This window comes from Dendrobates tinctorius, unplaced genomic scaffold, assembly GCF_039654945.1.
Source record: "Dendrobates tinctorius isolate UK_male_01 unplaced genomic scaffold, ASM3965494v1 ptg000155l, whole genome shotgun sequence".
In the NCBI taxonomy this organism is placed as follows: Eukaryota; Metazoa; Chordata; class Amphibia; order Anura; family Dendrobatidae; genus Dendrobates; species Dendrobates tinctorius.
Window position 1 is genome coordinate 17,457,132 of NW_027361822.1, and position 23,450 is coordinate 17,480,581.

General features: G+C 44.9%; 1 pseudogene; it reads left to right on the forward strand.

Annotated features, from left to right (window-relative positions):
- Nucleotides 1–1,265: 1,265 nt before the first annotated feature.
- The window catches only part of LOC141051043 (uncharacterized), a 38,480-nt pseudogene continuing 16,295 nt past the window's right edge, over nucleotides 1,266–23,450 (forward strand).

Genomic DNA, 23,450 nt, shown 5'->3' on the forward strand with positions numbered 1-23,450 from the left:
GACTGCGAGTGTCAGCTCTATGTGAGAGCTGACATCCTGCAGCAATGTCTATGATCGGTGCTAGCTCCAATTGAGGGTGTTTAACCCCTATGATGCTGCTGTCAATAGTGATATAAGTGGGGCATCGCAGAGGGAGGGAGCTACCTCTGTGCTCCCGTTGGCACAATGTCATGTGAATGCATAATGCCATTGGTCTCCATGGTGACCCTGGATCGGAAGATGGCCGCGGGGTCACCCAGAAACGGTGGCCTTTCAGCTCATGCTCCAAGTACAAGCTGTACCACCTCCTGGACACATCTCTGCTCCGTACACACACAGCTCTGCTCTATACACCTTGTACACACATTGCTCTGCTCCATACACACGGCACTACTCCATACACATGGCACTGCTCCTTACACCTCAGCACACAGGGCTCCGCTCCATACACCTAGTACACACACGGCTCTGCTCTATACACCTCGTACACACATGGCTCTGCTCTGTACACCTCGTTCCCACACAGCTCCACTCCGTACACCTCGTACACATGGCACTACTCTGTACACCTCATACACATACGAATCCGCACCGTACACCTCGTACACACATGGCTCTGCTCCGTACACCTCGTACACACACGGCTCCGCTCCGTACACACACGGCTCCGCTCCGTACACCTCGTACACACACGGCTCCGCTCCGTACACCTCGTACACACACGGCTCCGCTCCGTACACCTCGTACTCACGCGGCTCCGCTCCGTACACCTCGTACACACACGGCTCTGCTCTGTACACCTCGTACACACACGGCTCCGCTCCGTACACCTCGCACACACACGGCTCCACTCCGTACACCTCGTACACACACGGCTACACACGGCTCCGCTCCGTACACCTCGTACACACACGGCTCCGCTCCGTACACCTCGTACACACACGGCTACACACGGCTCCGCTCCGTACACCTCGTACACACACAGCTCCGCTCCGTACACCTCGTACACACACGGCTCTGCTACATCCCCCCTGTAAACCCCTCCTGACCCCACACAAAAACTTTCCCTCATCCAGCACCATGACAGCCAGCACAGTCCTGCATACACTGAGGCCCCTGGTCATGTGACCCCTGACTCCTCCCCTCCTGTGACCTCATCCCAGGTCCTGTGCGCACAGAGCAGCCATATATGTGGTGTGCGGCTCTGCAGGTGGAGGTAGGTGCTGGAGATTCCCCATTACTGGGTGCAGGGGGCAGTAACCCCTCCATTCCCGGAGATAGCGCCCCCTGCAGGTGGAGGTAGGTGCTGGAGATTCCCCATTACTGGGTGCAGGGGGCAGTAACCCCTCCATTCCCGGAGATAGCGCCCCCTGCAGGTGGAGGTAGGTGCTGGAGATTCCCTATTACTGGGTGCAGCGGGCAGTAACCCCTCCGTTCCCGGAGATAGCGCCCCCTGCAGGTGGAGGTAGGTGCTGGAGATTCCCCATTACTGGGCGTAGGCCACATTAACTCCTTCAGCGCTGAGACTCTTGGTGTTAGCGTTGCCACTTTATAAGAATCTGTTTCCTGTACTAGATGCATATGACCAAACTATGGAAGACAGGAAGTGAGGAAATGGATTGTTCTCATAGTACAAGGCCCCTTTCTTGGCCCCCACACAGTGTTAATCCCCCATTATGCTCCTTATGAAGTATGTATGATGTCCCCCTACAGAGTATAATGTTCCCACAGTGCCACCATCCCCCCACACACAGTATAATGTTCCCACATGTGAGGATATTGCCACTTACTAAAGACTATAGGATGAGTGAACGTAGAGCGGAGTCCACAGCGCTAAAGCTGGGTTCACATTACGTTATAGCAGTGTAACGCAGTCTGTTAACTCTGCCATTCAGCCCCATTGTCGGGCGCATCGCGACGTATGCAGTAAAGCGGTACGCGTTCAAGATGTGCCGTCATTCAGTGACGGAGCCTCGGATGCGGGCTGCAGCGTCTGAGGTTCCGTCACTGCCAGCGCAGATGAATCATCTGCTCTAGCAGTATAGCATAACGCATATCGCGTTATGCTATAGCTTTAACGCAGCCTAAGACATAGAGACTTTTTCCAGCACGGAGCACCAGTTACATCAATATTATTGTAATTTAGTAGTTAATTTGCTTGATGTGTTTATTATTTATTTGATTGCTCATCAGTTCATCCTCAAGTATCAATAATTCTATTCAGTAACAGCCAGCAGATGAAGACGAGCAAACCTAGGCCCATTGAGTGGTTGGGGATAGTAGACCCAGGGGAGCCGTCACCACGGGAGGTCTCACATACAGTCCCAACTGATGGAATATCCTTTGTTCTGTGAGCTAAAGGAAAATGTTTAAGGAAGAGGGAGAAAAAGGCACAGGGTTGAATCAGGCAGTTGTTGGGGGGACGTCGAAGTGAGACGATCCAAGCTGGGATGGATGGTCTATGGAGTTTTGGAGATCAGATGCCAGCTGGAGGGGTATTCATGAGCTACGGTCGTGATATCCATCATCTGGAGGAACATAAGCTGTGACTGCACAGTATACCGGCTGGGGATAACAAAAGCTGTGGGCCAACCAAAAGTTGGGATACAGTAGGTATCGCCTGGAATGGGGCCAATGGAATTACCAGTGTCAGATTGAGAACTTGTGGACTGAGGACATTGTATTTTGGCCATCTCCATGGATTTGTTGTTCAACCATCAATGTATGGAATAAAAATAGTTGCATCGTTAACCTGCCTAGTGTGGGAGAAGGGATTTCTATGTCTCCTCGGGTATAACTATACCTTATGGGTACCCATGTGATGAGGCTTAATCAGAGAGACAGACGGCTCGTTGTCTTTCCAAATAGTCTGTGTAGTTTATTGACAGCTTGATATTTTATAGAACAAGATCGCAGAAAATAAGATTATGTAACAATTGGTAAAATAAAAAGGAGGTTACATAATAATCTGGCAGAAATATGAGTTATACAATTGGTCATCAATATATCCTGAGACACGAGATAGATTACACAATAAAATGTTGGGGGAACATTCCAGCACTTTTCATATGTCAGTGTGACCTGGTTCAAGAGTTGAAGTTATCAAGAGAATTTAGACTGACTTACAGAATTTTGGAAGCAACAATATGTTCTGGACCAATTTCTTGGAATATATGCAGAACTATCAGGCCATAAAAAATCTGCACGTAGACTGATGATAACTTCTGAAAGGTCATTCTTGCACAATACTATTTTCTAGTAATATATTCAGAACAGAGATTAACCCCTTCTTTAACAACTCCCCTCTTTTTATCATCTAGTCTACGCCTCATCCTGTCTTACCCCTGCCTATTGCTGAGGCCTGCAAGATAAACCTACTTCACAAAATACACGGCTTGTCCTATGTATATCATGGGATACCAGCTCTGCTGCGTATCCATTCTGATTAAACTTATGAACCAGACCTCCTTTGGGACTTATTGTAACCTATATATTAATATGTTAGTATATATATATTATATTATATTTTATTTGTTAGTATTAATCATTTAAAGTCCATAATAAAAGTAAATCTTCATTGTTGTACTTCTTTGTAGAGCCTTAGTCTTTGTTCAGACCAGTGGTTTTCCACAATGCGTACAATCAGCTAGGTCCACTGAAGTTTGCTTGTTGCAGAGTATACATTCACAGTAAAGTCCAGTTATCAGGGTACTCATCACTTGGGTTTGCTTTATATAAGAGTCAGTATTGATTCTAGCTTTATGTTTGCCTGGAAAATATTTACAATTAGAGCTGAGAACTTTATAAACATAACAAATAACTTTATCATCACTGCAATGATCAATATCACAAAAACTGCTTGAATTAGGAAATGAATTACACCCGATATTCATCCACCTATTCCTTTAAACAAATTCAAAGGATTTAACCATGCGCGCCATTCAGGGAGGGGCAGTTCATCAAGTGAATTAATTTTCCGTATTCCTTCCTTTATCAGCCTAACTTGTTCTATGTCATGAGTGACTCTCATCAGTCCGGACGGATCTATATAGTGACAGCATGCGGGTCCCACTACCTGACAGAATCCCCCTTGAGATGCTGTGAGATAGTCAAGCACCATAGAGTGCTGGTTAGTTATGACTATGAACTGTCTCATATAAGCAGATTCTACATTAATGGCATCAAATAAATACTCAGTCACATTATCAAAGATATCACCCAATTCTTCTATCATCTGAGCATTTCTTATGGTTCCGAACATAACTCCCAGAGGACCAGTGAGAACCATCCCAGTTTTAAGATACCATGGAGTGTGCATTAAATGCTTGGGTGACTGTGGAGAGGGTGCACTACGCTTTGCTATCATGTGACTAGGGACATTTTTATAAGGGAAATCACTTTCATTCCATACCTAGGTGGCTGGCTCTAACCTAGCCAATGTACATGGACCTTCAGCTCCTTTAGGAATCCACCTATATGCATTACTTCCACAGACTATGTTTATAAACTGAAATTCATTAAGAACAGCTATTGCTATTGAAACTAACCGGGTAGTGTCAGTGTAAAGACACCAAGAGTCTTCCAAATCTGTAGTGACTGCCCTATAATATTGCAATGTCTGACATTCCGGTTCAGTATTTATACTTATGGACATCTCAGCTGCTCCATCTCCATACTGACCTTCTCTGGTCTCTTCATCTACGTGAACTGCCTCTCTCCCTGTGCACTGTGCTGTATTACCATAAATAATTCCTGGACCAATTAGTATCATGTAGAAATCGTTCATACCTGGTCACTGCAGATCAGCTTACCTCCTAGAGAAAAAGGGGTCTTCACTGCAAAACTAAGTTTTAGCTCCTGATCTGGCACTTTCCATATATAATTTTTATCAGTTGCCTTATTTCCCCAGTTTTCCATCATATTCCTTAAATTCAAACAAATTAATTGGCCGTTTATTTACAGGTTCTTGCTTTCTAGTAAGATTTATTTGGAACCATGGCTGCTTTGTCCAACCGGTAATAGGTAAGGCTGCAGAAGTTTGACTCTGCTGTTCAGCCAGATCCAGGGCTCACATTTTCCAGCATCTACCGCTGAACAGCTCTTCCTCTGCCAATGGAATTACAAAATACGGCATAATTTTTGCAGCAATTGGGGCATGTGAACAAATCCAGCAATTGGATAGATTTCTGGCCTGGGCAACATAGTTATGGTACTGGACAAATTTATTAGCTCACTGTTTTGACACGGCACTATCCCATGGCTCAAAGATATCATTATCTTTTTTACATTGAATAGATACAATCACAGTGAGAAGCAAGAATGGATAGTACTTCCCAAATTCCATTCTTCTTTAGTTCTTGTGAAATTTCTTGCAGTGAGATTGCACAAGCAGCAACTGCTCTGATGCATGTTGGTGCTCCTTGTGCCACTGTGTCAAGTTTGGCTGAATAGTATCCTAGAGGGCGATGCCTTTCTCCATGTTGTTGTGTAAGCACCCCTTTAGCATGTCCCCCCCCCCGATTCATGACAGTACAAACGGAAAGGAAGGTCATGGTTTGGAATTCCAAGGGCTGGGGTTGAAACAATGGCTTCCTTTAGATCTCTGAACCCCTCTTTGGCTTCCGGGGTCAGTTGGTATGACCTAAGAAAACAACCTTTTCCTTTGCTATTGGCAGTTGCCTCTTGACACCTTACATACTTCATGGTACAAAAATATTAACAAGGAAGCTGTTTCCATTAGACATACAGTACCTGTTTGATCTCTCTGCTCAGGGGATATCGTCTAATACGCACCGGTACAGTTCCTGGTTTCAGTCTGATGGATACTGGTATTATCCTAAACCAACGTCTGTCTTATCCTTTACCCATACTGCAGGTGGTATCTGCTCGAACAGTTACCAAATGTCCTCATCTTGGTCAGTTGCAGTTTTTGTCGTCATCTAGCTAAATTAGCAACATCATAATGGAAAGGATTGCTTCAGGCAACGGGCCTGTAACAGTAATGCCTTTCTTCCAAACTTAATTAAGAACTGTATTCATAGCACTCAGGATATCAGCACCTGTCAAGCTTAGAGGACATTTATCTAAGACTAGCAATTGGGCACACAAGTATGTGGTACGTGCTACTCACACATTCATGGGTTCTGTTTCATGCAATAGACTGTTCCTCCTGTCCTGAATCGTTGTGGCCTATCCTTTTCTCATATAATAGTATGGCTCACCCCCGTATCAATCAGGCATTTTAATTGTTTACCATGAGGAAATTTTAATTATGTGATTAGTGATTGGACCATCCTGTGGGGGAACCACTATCTTTGTTTACACTTCTCTTGGTCTGTTATCCCAACTTTCCTTTTTCTTCTCTCTCTACTGTTACCCTGTGAAGTATACCTGCTGCCTGCACCAGTTTTCACAGCATTATTAAATGCATCCGGAGGTATATTCACCATAACAGGAGTTGCCTCTTACGTTCCTATTATTAATCTGGCCCTCTATCCTCCTAAACATGGGAAGGATTGTATATACATTCTGGACGTACTCTCATCACTTCTGTTCTCAGATCTTCCTTCAATCCTGTCAGTAACATATTTTTACAAATCTGGCTTCTCTGGGGTTTTTCTAATCATAGTTATGAGGTGTAAGGGTTGTCTGCAAGTGAAATGTAAAATGTTTCCTCATTTCTCCCCTCCGTAGGAACTGCTTGGGGCTGTTCCTTACTGGAGTGGAGAAATTGTCTGTGAATCCCTGTGGCAACCCAAGGGTAATAAGTATAGAGGAGAAGCATCATATACAAGTCAGCTAGTTTGCATCTGTGGAGACATAGGGATCAGTCCTCTCCCCATGATTGGCACCTATGGGACCCCTGGCTGATGGTGTATCACCGGGGTCTACCAGAGATGGGGTAGAGATGTGACTATATGTGACAGGCAAGTGTGGCGCCCCTGAGGGTTCAGTCGCCACAGAAGTACTGCACCTCCTCCTGAGGTGTGGTATCCCACCATTCAGGTAAGGTGGAGACACCTGCATCCCACACAACTCAGTAGTGTAGCAAAGCACCCTTTGGTGGCTCCCTGCTTGGAACACGAAGCGTGCTGGGAGGCGGGTGGAGTTTAGTTAGCATCAAAAGAGCGGGAAGAGTTTAGGATTTAGTCAGTCTGACAGAGTCAGAGGAGGAGTGAAGATCCCCTGAGAGGGATGGATGGAGGGAAGTGCTGCAGCCGACCTCAGTGACCTGGGTCCGCTGGCACAGGAAAAGAACATTGATAGAAAGCCTGACTCCATAAGAAAGAAGGATTAGTATGGAACGTAAGGAGAGGAGGACTAAGGATTAGGGTTAGAGCAGAACCCTTCCCAAGTTCACAGCGCAGGGCCGGGGTCCGGTCCCCGAGGTTGTATGGATACTAATGGTCCTGCGACAGACACCGGAGGAATAGAAGTTGTCACCACTTTATTCCCACATAAGACTTGGGGGCACAACAGCAACGTGAGAGAGCCGAGACTTAGTAGCAAGGAGTTCCCAAAGCAGGCTACAGCTGTCTGCCGTACAAGTAGAGTTCTAAGAACATCTGGCAGGAGGAACTCCAGTGTAACTCAGTACTGAGAGTACTTCACTATAGGTGCAAAAGGGAGACATTCAGAAAAGGCACATATGTTGGCGGAGTGTTGGAACGGAGTACTTCATCTTGCCTGGAGGTTGGTTGAGTCCCTGACCTGGAGGACACGGCACGGATGCGGGCACCTGTATGCTCAACAGACTGTGAGTAAAGCTTTGGAACTACATGCCCTGGTGTCCTCCGCTTATTCCTGCGCCAACCTACTCAGCACTGCTACATCTCTGTGCCAGACACTACACCCTCTTCCTCAACACCTATCCTCACTGCCTTGGGACTACAGCCCTACCTGTGGAGGGCCACACCATCATTGCTGCACCACACCATCTGTCCCAGAGGATCTGTCTGCAGCGTCGGCTTAACATCTTTATTGCCAAACACCACAGGTGGCGTCACGAATCATTCACTAATAAACTTTAATCATTATCATCCACACACTCAACATTCCCCTTTTACAATGGACGCCCAGGGCCACGGACCGGGTCACAGCTACCGTGACATCTCTCATTGAAACCAACGGGCCTGGTACCGAGTACCCCGCCGCCCTAGGTGCGAGGGCGATGCGAGGGCGATCCACAAGTATAGTATTATTCAGATGTTAAAGCTGCAGACACAGAAGAAATCTCAAGTCAGCATGCAGCTTCACTTTTCTTTGGGCTGCTTTCAAACAGGGGGGCTAGTCTCATCCCCCGCTACTACAGGGGTGGAGGGAGCTATGGAAACACAGACTGATCTTGTGAATGGGGAGCAGCCTGTGTGTGGAGACGCTGCAGATTGTCTTACATACATTCTCTCATTCTAACTTCATCACACTTAATATTAACTTCATCATTCATCATAACTTCTTAGTAATAACTTCATCATTCTTAGCATTAAAACAGACCATATCATTCAGAGGTTCTGATCCACACTGCAACTTGCACACCATAGTCATATTTTTCAATCCATACAGCATGCTCCTTACTTAAACACCTATCTTATCTCTCAGCATCCAAACATCCATTCCTTGGCATTCCTGCCTTTTCAAGAATTGTCAGCGGTATTGTTAACTGCTTCATAATCCTGCCCAAGGCGCACCAGGTCCTTTATCTTATATCTCGGATTCGTAGTCTATCCTGACCTGGTGTGCCTGGCACCAATAACAGCTGTCAAAGCTAGCGACCCCTATCTTCAGACCTGTTATGTAATAGCGGGATCCCACTGGTCTACTATAATAGCCAGCATTCCTGCTACCAAAGCAATAACCTGAACCGCAACTCTCTGCTCTATCCTGATGCTGATACATACTCTCCCAAACAATCAGACAGATTACCATAAACAGTTCCAAACACAAGCGCTATATACTCCTCATACATCTGAATGTGAGCCCACACTAGACTCTGAATATGCAAGGTCTATTCGTGAATCCACTCCGGGTTCCATAAGATAATACTCGTGCGTGATATTATCTTGCCACCTTAATAATAATAATACATTTTACTTCTATAGCGCCGACATATTCCGCAGCACTTTACATTTCAGAGGGGATTTGTACAGACAATAGACATTACAGCATAACAATAATCAAATAGATTATAACAAATACCAAGAGGAATGAGGACCCTGCTCGCAAGCTTACAGTCTATGAGGAAAGAGGTAGACACGAAAGGTGGGTGGTAACGGTTGCCCTGATTGTATAGACCAGCCATAATGTCAAGTGTGTAACAGTACAGACACAGAGGGCTAATGGATGCATAAAGCATGTGGGAACATGATGCAGGGAACCTGGTTATGGTAAAACTTTTGGCTGTGCCACACAGGGATAGATTAGGTTAATGTCTTGAGGCGATAGGCCAGTCTGAATAAATGCGTTTTCAGGGCACGCTTAAAATTGTAGGAATTGGGGACTAATCGTATTGACCTGGGAAGTGCATTCCAAAGAATTGGCACAGCATGTGTAAAGTCTTGGATACGGGAGTGGGAGGTTCTGATTATTGAGGATGCTAACCTCAGGTCATCAGCAGAACGGAGGGCACGGGTAGGGTGGTATACTGAAAAAAGGGAGGAGATGTAGGGTGGTGCTGAGCCATGGAGGGCTTTGTGAATGAGGGTAATAAGTTTATACTGAATTCTGGAGTGGATGGGTAGCCAGTGTAATGACTGGCACAAGGTAGAGGCATCGGTGTAACGATTGGTGAGGAATATGATCCTGGCTGCAGCATTCAAGACAGATTGGAGAGGGGAGAGTTTGGTAAGAGGGAGACCAATTAGAAGAGAGTTACAATAGTCGAGACGAGAATGAATAAGAGAAAAAGTTTTTGCAGAGTCAAAAGTAAGAAAAAGTCAAATTCTAGAAATGTTTTTGAGGTGCAGATGACTAGAGCAAGCCAGTGATCGAATGTGGGGGGCAAAAGAAAGCTTGGAGTCAAGTATGACCCCAAGTCAGCGGGCAAGTTGCTGGGGAGTAATAGTGGAACCACACACAGAAATGGCAATGTCGGGTATAGGTACATTTGTAGAGGGAGGAAACACAAGGAGTTCAGTCTTTGACAGGTTCAGTTTCAGATATAGTGAGGACATGATGTTAGACACAGCGTTTAGACAATCGCCAGTGTTTTCTAGAAAGGCTGGCGTGATGTCAGGAGAAGAAGCGTATAATTGGGTGTCATCAGCATAGAGATGGTACTGGAAACCAAATCTACTGATTGTTTGACCAATAGGGGCAGTGTACAAGGAGAAGAGGAGGGGGCCTAGAACCGATCCTTGAGGAACCCCAACAGTAAGGGGAAGGTGAGAGGAGGAGGAACCGGCAAAAGATGCAATAAAGGAGCGGTCAGGGAGATAGGAGGAGAACCAGGAGAGAATGGTGTCCTTGAGGCCAATGGAATGGAACATAGTGAGGAGGAGCTGATGATCCACAGTGTCAAATGCTGCAGAGAAATCCAAGAGAATTAGCATGGAGTAATGACCATTTGATTTTGCTGTTAGTAGATCATTAGAGACTTTAGTGAGGGCAGTTTCAGTAGAGTGTAAAGAGCGGAAACCGGATTGGAGAGGGTCGAGAAGAGAGTTATCAAAGAGATAGCGGATAAGACTGGAGTGGATCAGGCATTCCAGGAGTTTAGAGATGAAGGGAAGATTAGAGACAGGTCTATAGTTAGCGGGACAGTTTTTGTCGAGATGGTTTTTTAAGTAGTGGATGTATGATGGTATGCTTAAATGAGGAGGGAAAGATACCAGAAGAGAGAGAGGTTAAATATTTGTTAGGTGAGGGGTGACAGCAGGGGAAAGAGACTGGAGGAGATGTGACGGAATTGGGTCACTGGTGCAAGTGGTTGGGCGAGAAGATGCAAGGAGCCTGCTTACTACTTCTGTGACTGGTTCAAAATCAGAGAGTGAGCTAGATGCAGTGGGGGAGGGAGGACAGTGCATGGTATGAGGTGATTGAGAGATAATTTCCTGTCGAATCTGGTCAATTTTTTCTTTGAAGTAATTGGCCAGATCGTCAGCTCGGAGCACCGTGGTTGGGGCCTGTACTCTTGGGTTGAGTAGAGAATGAAAAGTGTCAAAGAGACATTTCGGGTTATTGGACAGTGAGGTGATGAGGGTGTTGAAATAGGTTTGTTTGGAGAGGTGAAGGGCAGTGTTGTATGTTCTAAGCATAAACTTATAATGGATGAAATCTTCGTGTAGATTGGATTTTCTCCACAGACGTTCTGCGCACCTGGAGCACAGCTGCAGGAAACATATTTGCAGGGTGAGCCAGGGTTGTCGCCATCTGTGTTGTGGTGTTCTATTTATAGGGGGTCCAAATTCATCCAGGGCACTTTGAAGTGTTTGATTGTAATGCTTCAATGCAGAATCAGGACATGAGAGGGAGGAGATAGGGGCCAATGAAGACTGCAAGTTCTTCATAAGTTTCTGGGTGTTAATGGCCTGTATGTTTCTATAAATATGGACAGTGGGGGTGACCTGAGCAACCTAGCAGTTCTTGATAGATAATGAAAGAAGATTGTGGTCAGAGAGCAGGAGAGGGGAGTTTGCAAAATCATTCACTGTACAAAACCGAGAGAAGACCAAGTCGAGGGAGTTTCCGTCTTCAAGCATTGGAGAATTAGTAAGCTGCGAAAGGCCAAACGAGGAGGTTAGAGAGAAAAGGTGAGTAGCAGATGGGGAGAGGGGAAGAGCAATGGGGATGTTGAAATCTCCCATGATGAGGGTAGGGATGTCACAGGAGAGAAAATGTGGAAGCCAAGTGGCAAAAAGATCCAGGAACTGATGGGAGGGGCCGGGAGGACGATACACCATCGCCACTCGCATGGAGAAGGGGGTGTAGAGTCTGACGGCATGGACCTCAAAAGAAGGGAAGACTAGTGAGGGTAGTTGAGGGATAACCTGAAAGGTACATTTTGGTGATAGGAGCAGACCAATGCCTCCACCTGCTCTATTGTTTGATCTTGTGGTATGAGAGAAATGTAGTCCCCCGTATGAAAGAGCAGCAGCAGCGGTAGTGTCTGACTGCTGGATCCAGGTTTCAGTAAGAGCCAGGAGGTTAAGAGAATTAGAAAGGAAAAAGTCATGAGTGAAGGAGAGTTTGTTACACACTGAGCGAGAATTCCAAAGTGCACAATTAAGAGAGACAGATGGCATGCAGGGAATATTAATAAGATTAGAGGGGCTTGGGAGCAATATCTACTGCGACTAGGAGGAGGATAGAAAGAGTGAGCAGATGGTTAAGTGATTTGTGAGAGCGTCTCTTATGTTGAATGGTGGGACTGACTGGATCTGTGCAATTTAACAATGTGAAAAGAGCGTGAGTGCCATACATAGGAAAGGAAAGGAGCGAGGGGTCGATATGGATGGAGTGTATAGAGTTAATGCCAGGGTGGTGGATGTGTGTGAATGCAGCGGCCAGGATATAAACTATACAAATGCATATGATATATATTTGTTGTACTCCAAATGTACAGGGAGTAGATGTATATAAGTGTCTTACCTGTCTCCTGCCCTGTCTAACTGCCATGTTATAACTGCCAGTACTTTCATACATGTACTTCGATTACATTTGCATAAATGCCCCCTGCATTAATGCTTTCCCCAAGCTATGTCTGAATATATAGGAGGCTAATGCTTAGATTTTTTTTTTTTTTTTTTTTAGCCTCTCTCTTCTCATTAATCAATCAAACTAAATTGAAACAGCAGGACCCAATAAAATGTTTTGGTCAAATAAACAGATGTCCAGCACTACATGGATCATAAAGCACTTTGAAAAGTTTCTTGACCTCACAACATAAGGGGACAAGCAGAGTAAGTTGAAAAAAAACTATATATCAGATATAAGCTTGCATAGTTGAAAACACATATATAGCATTCAGGATTAACTGCTTGCTGACAATTAATGGAGTGGAGAAACACAGGTTGATTCAGAGCAGAGATTGAAAGAGCTGGTTACCAGATATAAGCTTGCATAGTTGAAAACACATATATAGCATTCAGGATTAACTAGCATATACCCTCTAGAGTCCAATATATCTACCCAGCTTTTAAACAATGCATATGACAAGAATATACTTCTGCGGCTATACTGGTGAACTGAACACAGACCCTTTTCACACAGCATATGGTACACACATGGTAAGCATTTATCTGACATTTCAATCACATCCATACACGCAGTACTTCTGTACTCTCTCGCTCCTTGCATCTTATAAAAAATGCTCTAGTGCCAATGGACAAAAACATAAATCACATCTATTTGTAGAAACTCTTGCTCGGTTCACTATATCCTCTAATTAGCGTCCTATCTGAGTACCGGGTTGCATACAAAAAACATTTACATTTATATTCACATAGATTTTCTTCACGTGATTTTCCCTCTTCACTACAAACTCCCACCCGGGACCTTCCTATAAGTTTTTTCCCAAGTAGCAACTAACTGGAGAGTTTTATCTTACTCACTGCTTTGAGTAATGAAAAGGCTATTTATACACTGAGCACACGTCATTTAGTCTCCATACATCAACAGCACTGCTTAGTGCCCCACAACACAGATATAGCAATATCAGGACCGTAGTATAATCAGAACAGTTCAGCACAGCATTATCAGTACTACTTATCAATTAACATCTGACAAGGCATCAACAAACAAAAGAAGAATAAAAGTTAGAACAAACATAAACCAAGTATAGCATCATCTTGCTGCAGATGGTGTCACTGTGCATCGGTCAACAATACAGCGCACTTTGCACAAGGAGAAGCTGTATGGGAGAGTGATGCGAAAGAAGCCGTTTCTGCAAGCACGCCACAAACAGAGTCGCCTGAGGTATGCAAAAGCACATTTAGACAAGCCAGTTACATTTTGGAAGAAGGTCCTGTGAACTGATGAAACAAAGATTGAGTTGTTTGGTCATACAAAAAGGCGTTATGCATGCGCTGTATTGTTGACCGATGCACAGTGACACCATCTGCAGCAAGATGATGCTGCAGGTCTTTGGAGGTGGTCTGTGGATTGTCCTTGACTGTTCTCACCATTCTTCTTCTCTGCCTTTCTGATATTTTTCTTGGCCTGCCACTTCTGGGCTTAACAAGAACTGTACCTGTGTTCTTCCATTTCCTTACTATGTTCCTCACAGTGGAAACTGACAGGTTAAATCTCTGAGACAACTTTTTGTATCCTTCCCCTGAAAAGCTATGTTGAATAATCTTTGTTTTCAGCTCATTTGAGAGTTGTTTTGAGGAGCCCATGATGCCACTCTTCATAGGAGAATCAAATAGGAGAACTACTTGCAAGTGGCCACTTTAAATACCTTTTCTCATGATTTGATACACCTGGCTATGAAGTTCAAAGCTCAATGAGGTTACAAAACCAATTTAGTGCTTCAGGAAGTCAGTAAAAAGTAGTTAGGAGTGTTCAAATCAAGAAAATGATAAGGGTGCCCATACTTTTGCACCGGTCAAATTTTGTTTAAATGCAGATTGCACATTTTCTGTTAGTACAATAAACCTCATTTGAATCCAGAAATATAACTGAGTCCATCAGTTATTAGATATATGAAACTGAAATACCTGTTGCAAAAACCAAAATTGTTATAAAGAAAAAAGACTTTTACATATGACTGTATATGCAGAACTATCAGGCCATAAAAAACCTGAACGTAGACTGATGATAACTGGATAAAAGGTCATTCTTGCACAATACTATTTTCTAGTATTATATTCAGAAGAGAAATGAACCCCTTCTTTAACACTAGGTGATTTTTATAACCCACAACATCAGATCCTCACACCACAGTTCTGCCTTCCACCATCCACAGTGTAATGTTCCCACAGTACCGTCATCCCCCACACAGTATATTCTTCCCCCAGTATCGCCATCCCCACACCCAAAGTATAATGTCCCCACAGTACCGTCATCCCTCCTCACAGAGTATAATGTTCGCACAGCACGTCATCCCTCCCCTCACACAGTATAATGTTCCCACAGTACATCCATTTTCCCACACAAGATATAATGTTCCCACAGTGCCACCATCTCCCCCCACACAGTATAATGTTCCCACAGTACCGCCATCCCCCCACACAGTATAATGTTCCCACAGTACTGCCATCCCCCATGCACAGTATAATGTTCCCACAGTACTGCCATCCCCCATACATCCCCCCATAGATAGAAAAGATCCCTCTCCAACGAGCACGTCACCACATTTAAACAGTCCCTCACTACTTTCAAGACCATATTTGCTGCAGTAAAACAAACCTACTTCCCATCTCTCATATCCTCCCTGTCTCACAACCCTAAACAGTTATTCAACACTTTCATTTCTTTCCACCATCCTCTCCCTCTCCACTCATCTCAGCCGAAGACTTTGCCTCATTTTTCAAGCAGAAGATTGATAACATCAGAGACAGTTTTGGTCCACAACCCCCAGAGCCCTTTCTCCTAACTGCTCGGCCCTCCTCCTCCAAAACCAACTTCTCAATCATTCCGGAAGATCAACTTTCCACTGTACTCTCAAGATCACGTCTCACCACCTGTGCACTTGACTTGATTCCATCCCGCTTCATCCCAAACCTCACCCATCTCTTCAACCTATCACTAACAACTGGTGTTTTCCCCTCAAGCTTTAAACATTTCTCAATCACACCTATCCTCACAAAGCCTTCTCTTGATTGATCCTTTGCATCTAGCTATTGTCCCATGTCACTTCTCCCCTATGCCTGAAAAAAACTACTGGAACAACACGTCCATCTTGAACTGTCCTCCCACCTCTCTTCTTGCTCCCTCTTTGACCGCTTAAAATCTGGCTTCTGGCCGCATCGCTCCACTGAAACTGCCCTATCTAAAGTCACCAGTGACCTATTAGCTGCCAAAGCCGAGCGACACTACTCTGTCCACCTCCTCCTAGACCTGTCCTCTGCCGTTGACAAAGTGGACCATTCTGTATTATTTCAGACCCTCTCATCGCTTGGCATCACTGACTTGGCCCTATCTTGGATCTCATCATACATAACAGACTGGACATTCAGCATCTCCCACTCGCACACCATCTCCTCACCTCGCCCCCTATCTGTTGGAGTCCGGCAAGGTTCAGTCCTAGGGCCTCTGCTCTTCTCTATCTACACCTTCGGCCTCAGACAGCTCATAGAGTCTCACGGCTTTCAGTATCACCTCTATGCTGATGACACACAGATCTACACCTCTGGACCAGATATCACCTCCCTACTAACCAGAATCTCACAATGTCTGTCTGCTATTTCATCCTTCTCCGCTAAATTTCTAAAACTTAATATGGACAAAACAGAATTCATCATCTTTCCCCCATCTCGCTCGACTCCCCCAACAGACCTATCCATTAAAGTAAATGGCTGCTCACTCTCCCCACTCTCACAAGCTTAGTGCCTCGGGGTAATTCTTGATGCTGATCTCTCCTTCAAACCACATATCCAAGCCCTTTCCACTTCCTGCCAACTTCAACTCAAAAATATTTCCCAGATCAGTACATTCCTAAACCAAGAATCTGCAGAAACCCTAGTCCAAGCTCTCATCATCTCCCGCCTTGACTACTGCAACCTCCTGCTCTGTGGCCTCCCCTCTAACACTCTCGTACCCCTCCAATCTATTCTAAACTCTGCTGCACCACTATTCCCCAGCCTCTCCCCTCTGTCAATCTCCGCACTGGCTCCCCATTACCCAAAGACTCCAGTTCAAAACCCTAACCATGACATACAAAGCCATCCACTACCTGTGTCCTCCATACATCTGTAACTTTGTCTCCCAGTACTAACCTGCATGCAACCTCCGATCCTCACAAGATCTCCTTCTCTACTCCCTTGTTATCTCCTCTTCCACAATTGTATACAAGATTTCTCCCACGCATCACCCCTAATATGGAACTCTCTACCCCAACATATCAGACTCTCGCCTACCATGGAAACTTTCAAAAAGAACCTGAAGACCTACCTCTTCTGACAAACCTACAACCTGCAATAACCACCGATCGACCAAACCGCTACACGACCAGCTCTACCCTCGCCTACTGTATCCTCACCCATACCTTGTAGATTGTGGGCCGAGTACTCTCTCCCCTGTACCAGTTGTTGACTTGTATCATTTTAGATTATAGTACTTGTTTTTATTATGTATACCCCTCCTCACATGTAAAGCGCCATGTAATAAATGGTGCTATAAAAATAAATAATAATAATACATAGTATAATGTTGCCACAGTACCTCTATCCCCCTAACATTATAATATTCCCACAGTAACTCCATCACCCCACACTGTATAATGTTCCCATAGTACCTTCATCCCCCTACACAGTATGTTACCACAGTACTTCCATTCACCCACACACAGTATAATGTTCCCACAGTACCGCCACCCCCACACACATAGTATAATGATCCAACAGTACTGTCATCCCCCACACACAGTATAATGCTCCCACATTACCGCCTGAGGTCCTGCAATTAGAATAAAACCTGAAGTTTTTCAATTGGAATAATATTTCTAGAAAATGGTTTTAACTTTGCCTGCTTGCTACTTATATATCCTCGAGCATGTATATATGCATATAGGGGAGCAGGCCTTACTAGATATCGAGGCTTTGTACAGTAATATACCGCATGAGAGTGGTATCAGAGAGGTAAGACATTTCTTGAAATTGAGATCAATAGTGTAGTAGGTAAAATGACTTTATGGAGGATCTTCTAAAATTCACTCTTAAGGCCCCGTCTCACATAGCGAGATTGCTAGCGAGATCGCTAATGCGTAACCGATTTTGTGACGCAACAGCGATCTCGCTACATGTGACATATAGCGGCGACCGCCCCCCCCCCCCCCCCCGCTGGACATCGCTGATCGTGCTCGAATGTCCTGGGACATTTTTTCATCGTCGGCGTCCCGTTGGCCAGCATGCATCGCTGTGTTTGACGCCGACGAGGGACCTCGTTGGCGATGCAGAACTCAGGGACGCAGGCTGGAATCGTTCAGAATAGCTGCTGTGTGACAACGCACCAGCGTCCTTACCAAGTCGTATCGTTGTCGGGATCGCTGGTGCATCGCTATGTGAAATGGGACCCTTACTCATAACTTCATTCTTTTTGAAAGAACTTCCATCAGCTCAGGGTTACTGAGATGGGGAGCCCCTGTGCCCCCTCGTATGCTAACTATTCCGGGGCTAGTGGGAGGAAACCACAATATTCAGGTGGCATAAGTGGTGGCATCTATATATTGGAGTATGGTAGAAATATATTGACAACATTTTTATTATCTGGTCAGGGACAAGCGAACAACATCTTGAATTTGTCAAGGAAATCAACAACAATAGAGTGGGCCTGAGATTTACATCGGAGCTTAATTATTACCAGTTGCCTTTCCTGGATGTACTAATCAAGAAAAAACAGGATGGGACCCTAGGGACACTTATCTACCATAAACATACAAGCACTAATAAGCTATTGATGTGGGATAGCCACCACCACATTCTCCTAAAAAAAAAAAAGGAATACCGAAGGCCCAATTTATACGGTTGACAAGTAAATGTTCTACTGTCACAGATGATTCTGCCCGATCGTTTGTGGATAATCGGGAGAGACACATTCCGCCAAGCCTGACCAAGAGACCATATGTGGGAGAAAACTACTGTATGGACACACATCGGGGCTCGGAAGTGAAGCAGTGCCATTTTGGAATGCAGACTTTGATGGAATGGTCTGCGGGTGTCATGTGCATTTGGAGAGCCCCTGATGTACCTAAACTATTGAAACTCCCCACAAGTGACCCCATTTTGGACACTAGACCCCCCCACGGAACTTATCTAGATGTGTGGTGAGCACTTTGAACCCCCAAGTGCTTCACAGAAGTTTATAACGCTCGGACGTGAAAATAAAAAAATCATTTTTTTCCACAAAAATGATATTTTTGCCCCCAATTTTTTATTTTCCCAAGGGTAACAGGAGAAATTGGACCCCAAAAATTGTTTTGCAATTTGTCCTGAGTAGGCTGATACCCTACATGTGGGGGTAAAACACTGTTTGGGCGCATGGCAGAGCTTGGAAGGGAAGGAGCACCATATGACTTTTTCAACTCAGAATTGGCTGGAATTGAGATCAGACGCAATATTGCATTTGGAGAGCCCCTGATGTGCCCAAACAGTGGAAACCCCCAATTCTAACTCCAACCCGAACCCCAACACACCCCTAACCCTAATCTCAGCCCTAACCCTAGCCTAACCCTAGCCCTAACCCTAGCCCTAACCCTAACCCTAATGGAAAAATGGAAATTAATACATTTTTTTAATTTTATTATTTTTCCCTAACTAAGGGGGTGATAACGGGGGGTTTGATTTACTATTTATGGCGGTTTTTATTTTTGGCAGCTGTCGCACGCTGAAAGACTCTTTTTATTGTAAAAATAGTTTTTGCATCACCACATATTGAAAGCTATAATTTTTCCGTATTTTGACCCACCGAGTCATGTGAAGTCTTATTTTTTGCAGGACAAGTTGATGTTTTTATCGGTACCATTTTCGGGCACGTGACATTTTTTGATCGCTTTTTATTCCGATTTTTGGGACGCAGAATGAACAAAAACCAGCGTTTCATGAATTTCTTTTGGGGGGTTGCGTTTACACCGTTCCACGTGCGGTAAAATTGATAAAGCGGTTTTATTCTTCGGGTCAGTACGGTTACAGCGATACCTCATTTAGGTCGTTTTTTTATGTTTTGTCGGTTTTATGCAATGAAAACTATTTTATATAAAAAATAATTATTTTTGCATCGCTTTATTCTACGAGCTATAACTTTTTTATTTTTTCGCTGATGATGCTGTGTTTGGCTCGTTTTTTGCGGGACAAGATGATGTTTTCAGCGGTACCATGGATATTTATATGCGTCTTTATGATAGCGCGTTATTACACTTTTTGTTTGGCAGTATGATAATAAATCATTATTTTTTGCTTCGTTTTTTATTTTTATTTTTTAAGGGGTTCACTAAAGGGGTTAACTAATGGGACAGTTTTATAGGGCGGGTCGTTACGGACGCGGCGATACCTAATATGTGTACTTTTATTGTTTTGGGGTTTTTTTATTTTCAAAAAATGAATTTATTTGGGAATATTTTTTTTTTTTTTTTTTTTTTTACTAATTTATTTGGGGGGTTTTTTTAAATTATTTTTACACTTTTTTTTTTTTATTTTTTTTTTACTTTATTACATAGTCCCAGGTGGGACATCACTGTCCTGTGACAGATCGCTGATCTGTCACATCACAGATCACTGTGACAGATCAGCAATCTGTCACAGGCATTGAAGAAGACTTCCTCTTGCCTGTGCTTTGCAGGCACTGAGGAAGCCAGCTTCCTGCAGGCCCCCGAAGGCCCCCGTCGCCATCTTGGATTCGGGGGCCTGGAGAAAAGGAGCCCCCCGCAGCAGCGCTGCACATTGCGCTGCCGTGGGGGCTCAGGGAAGCACGGAGGGAGCCCCCTCCCTGCCGATGCTTCCCTTTAACTCCCGGTACACCGCGATCATGTTTGATCGCGGTGTGCAAGGGGTTAACGTGTCGGGGGCGGTCCATGACCGCCCCTGACACATTGTGCCGGGTGTCAGCTGTGATAATCAGCTGACACCCGGCCGCGATCAGCGGCGCTTACCACGTGGGCGCCGCTGATCGCGGTAGACGTACTATCCCGTCCATCGGCATAGGGGCCCGGGTCCCATGGACGGGATAGTACGTCTCATGTCAGGAAGGGGTTAATGTTTAAATTGCAATTCTAGATGCCTGAGGGTATATAAAAAAGCTGCCTATCTGCTATGGAATATCCCTGAGGAAGGAATCCGTGGATTCAGAAACGCGTTGGATGTTTTTTGAGCCTCTCTGCTCTCCACAGCCAGTCACGTGAGCAATCACATGACCGTGACGTCACGCAAGGTCCTGTGCACCTTGTCGGCTACAGTCTGTGTGCGCCGTCACTGCCCACCAGCTAGGGCGGGCGCCCTGCAGACAGGACGTCTGTTTCCGGCCGAGACAGCGTCCATTACCCAAAGCATCTATTTTTTATTCTGTTAATCAGTGACTACATTCCTGGACTATACAAGGGACATAAGAATTTCTCCTCCACAAGACCCGTGCTGGTAAGCACTCCAGTGTTAAGCTGCTGATTTGGAATGCCATTCCTTACTATCTTATGGCAAGATTCTTCTATTCAACACATGAGTGAATCCTCTATATGCTGCATGTGAATGCAGGTTGGAATTCACCCCTCTGCATTATATCTCTCTGCGAAAGAGTCAAGGGGGCGGTTTCTGACTCTTAATGTTCACCTGCATTGCCCTGAACCTTTTTCTCTGAGTGGAATATAGTTTTTATACAGACCTAATTCTGAGTGCAAATATTTAACCAGGGGGCGGTTCCTGACTCTTGACGTTCATTTGTTTTGTACTTTTAATATCTTCTTTGAGTGGAGTATAGCCTTTATACAGACACAACTCTGAGCGCAAATATTGAATTGTTTATACATCAGCTCCATTCTCGTTGCAGATAATAATGAACTAAGCACCTATGAGATATTAATCACACAATAGCTTGATAAGCAGGGATGTATCGTTCATAGCGGCAATGAGTGGGCTTGTGCGATTTGGCACCGGGCACCCTCACTTTCCCCACAATCACAATTTCAGCAATATCCACATTCCTGTGACGATGAAACCATTGAATAGAATAGTGATTTAGGGAGTTGAAAGCTCCCGATCCACCAATCGGCCTTCGCCTGTGAGTCTGAGACTCCGTGCACTGCAGGTACAATGACGTCACTACATCACACCTATAGTATGGAGCCTCAGTACTCAAACTGCACAGACTGGAGCGGCGCACCTCGGTAACGGGGATGGGTGAGCAGTGTGTGTGGGTTTTTTCTAGTTTTTTTATTTGGAATATCAGGAATTATGGGGGCCATCATACTGTGTGGCAGCCCTCATTCTGAGGTTCATGGGCACACAGGAGAACAATTTCGAGGTGTTGAGTCAGATAGCAATAAGTAAAGGGGCCTTTACACATAGCGATATCGCTAAAGCATCACCGATTTTGTGACACAGCAGCGATATTGCTAGCGATATCGCTATGTGTGATACTTACCTCCGACCGGCTACCCCGCTGTCTGTCGCTGATCGTGCGAGATCGTGCAGCTTCATTTCTCGTCGGGCGCTTCCTGCTGGCGCCGACGAGCGACGTGTGGACGCGGGCGGGAGGACGTCAGAATCGCCGCGTCTGAAAGGTAAGTAACGACCGCTGCTGCGTCGCTACATCACTGTGAGTTCTGCTTGTTTGGCAGCTCACTAGCGACCATTTAGCGATGCACCAGCGATCCTGACCGGGTCGTATCGTTGTCGGGATCGCTGGTGCATCGCTAAATTTAAAGGGGCCTTAAGTGAGAAATACAAACCTGTGGTCTATCTGATTTGCAGTCCTGAACTGATATGGTGTTGTTCGCCAGGAGGGAGACATCAGATAATATAATTGCAGTGGGAATCCGGATTACAGGCAGAGAGCATAGCGGAGACAAAGAGCAGGTTATGGTCCTTTTCTCCGGCCAGTTGGTCTAATTAAAGTGGATTAAGTTAAGTTAGGATTCCTTATCTTAGACCAGGATTTAAGCAAACAATTGTCTATATTAGAGAGGAAATGGCAGTGTCGTCAAACTGGCACATGAATTCTCCTATGGAGAGCTAAAGATTCAGTGCCAAAGCAAGGAGTGTGTAGCCCTCATCGAATGGGCTTTGAGAGTACTATTGAGGAGTCATACCGCTGCACCTCAGCCAGTGAGGTCCTTACAAATCAACTGGGAGTAGCTCTGATGGGCCGTAGCAACACATCTCAGCCCGTATGGTCCCCACAGGGATAATGGGAATTCCCATAATGGTTTGCTGGACTTTTGTGGCTTGTAACAAAAGTAGTGTACTGCCACATGTAACCGGAAAGTTTCTGACTCTGCATAATGCAGAGGAAACATTCATAAAGTGCTATGCCTGCTATCTGATGTGTATAATTCTCATCAAGTTCTTAAAAGTTTTTTTTTTTGGACTTTGACCTCCCTCGTTCATCTCCATACCATCTGGTCCGGGCCTGCCAAGGACAACAACAGCATGTGGTCGTCAAGAGATATGACTACGACAAAATTATATATTTTTTTTTTCCTTTTGATGTTGGGGGCCCAATTACAGCTATTGCTGTTGGGCTTGTGCATTCTATCTGCACCACTGTGTATAGGATAAGAGTATAATAATGTTGTTATGGATGTGACTTAACTAACATTGTGCAGTGACTCTGTCTTCCCTATAGTGACAGATATTTCTTGTTGCTAAAATTGTGATTTTTTTTTTCCCACT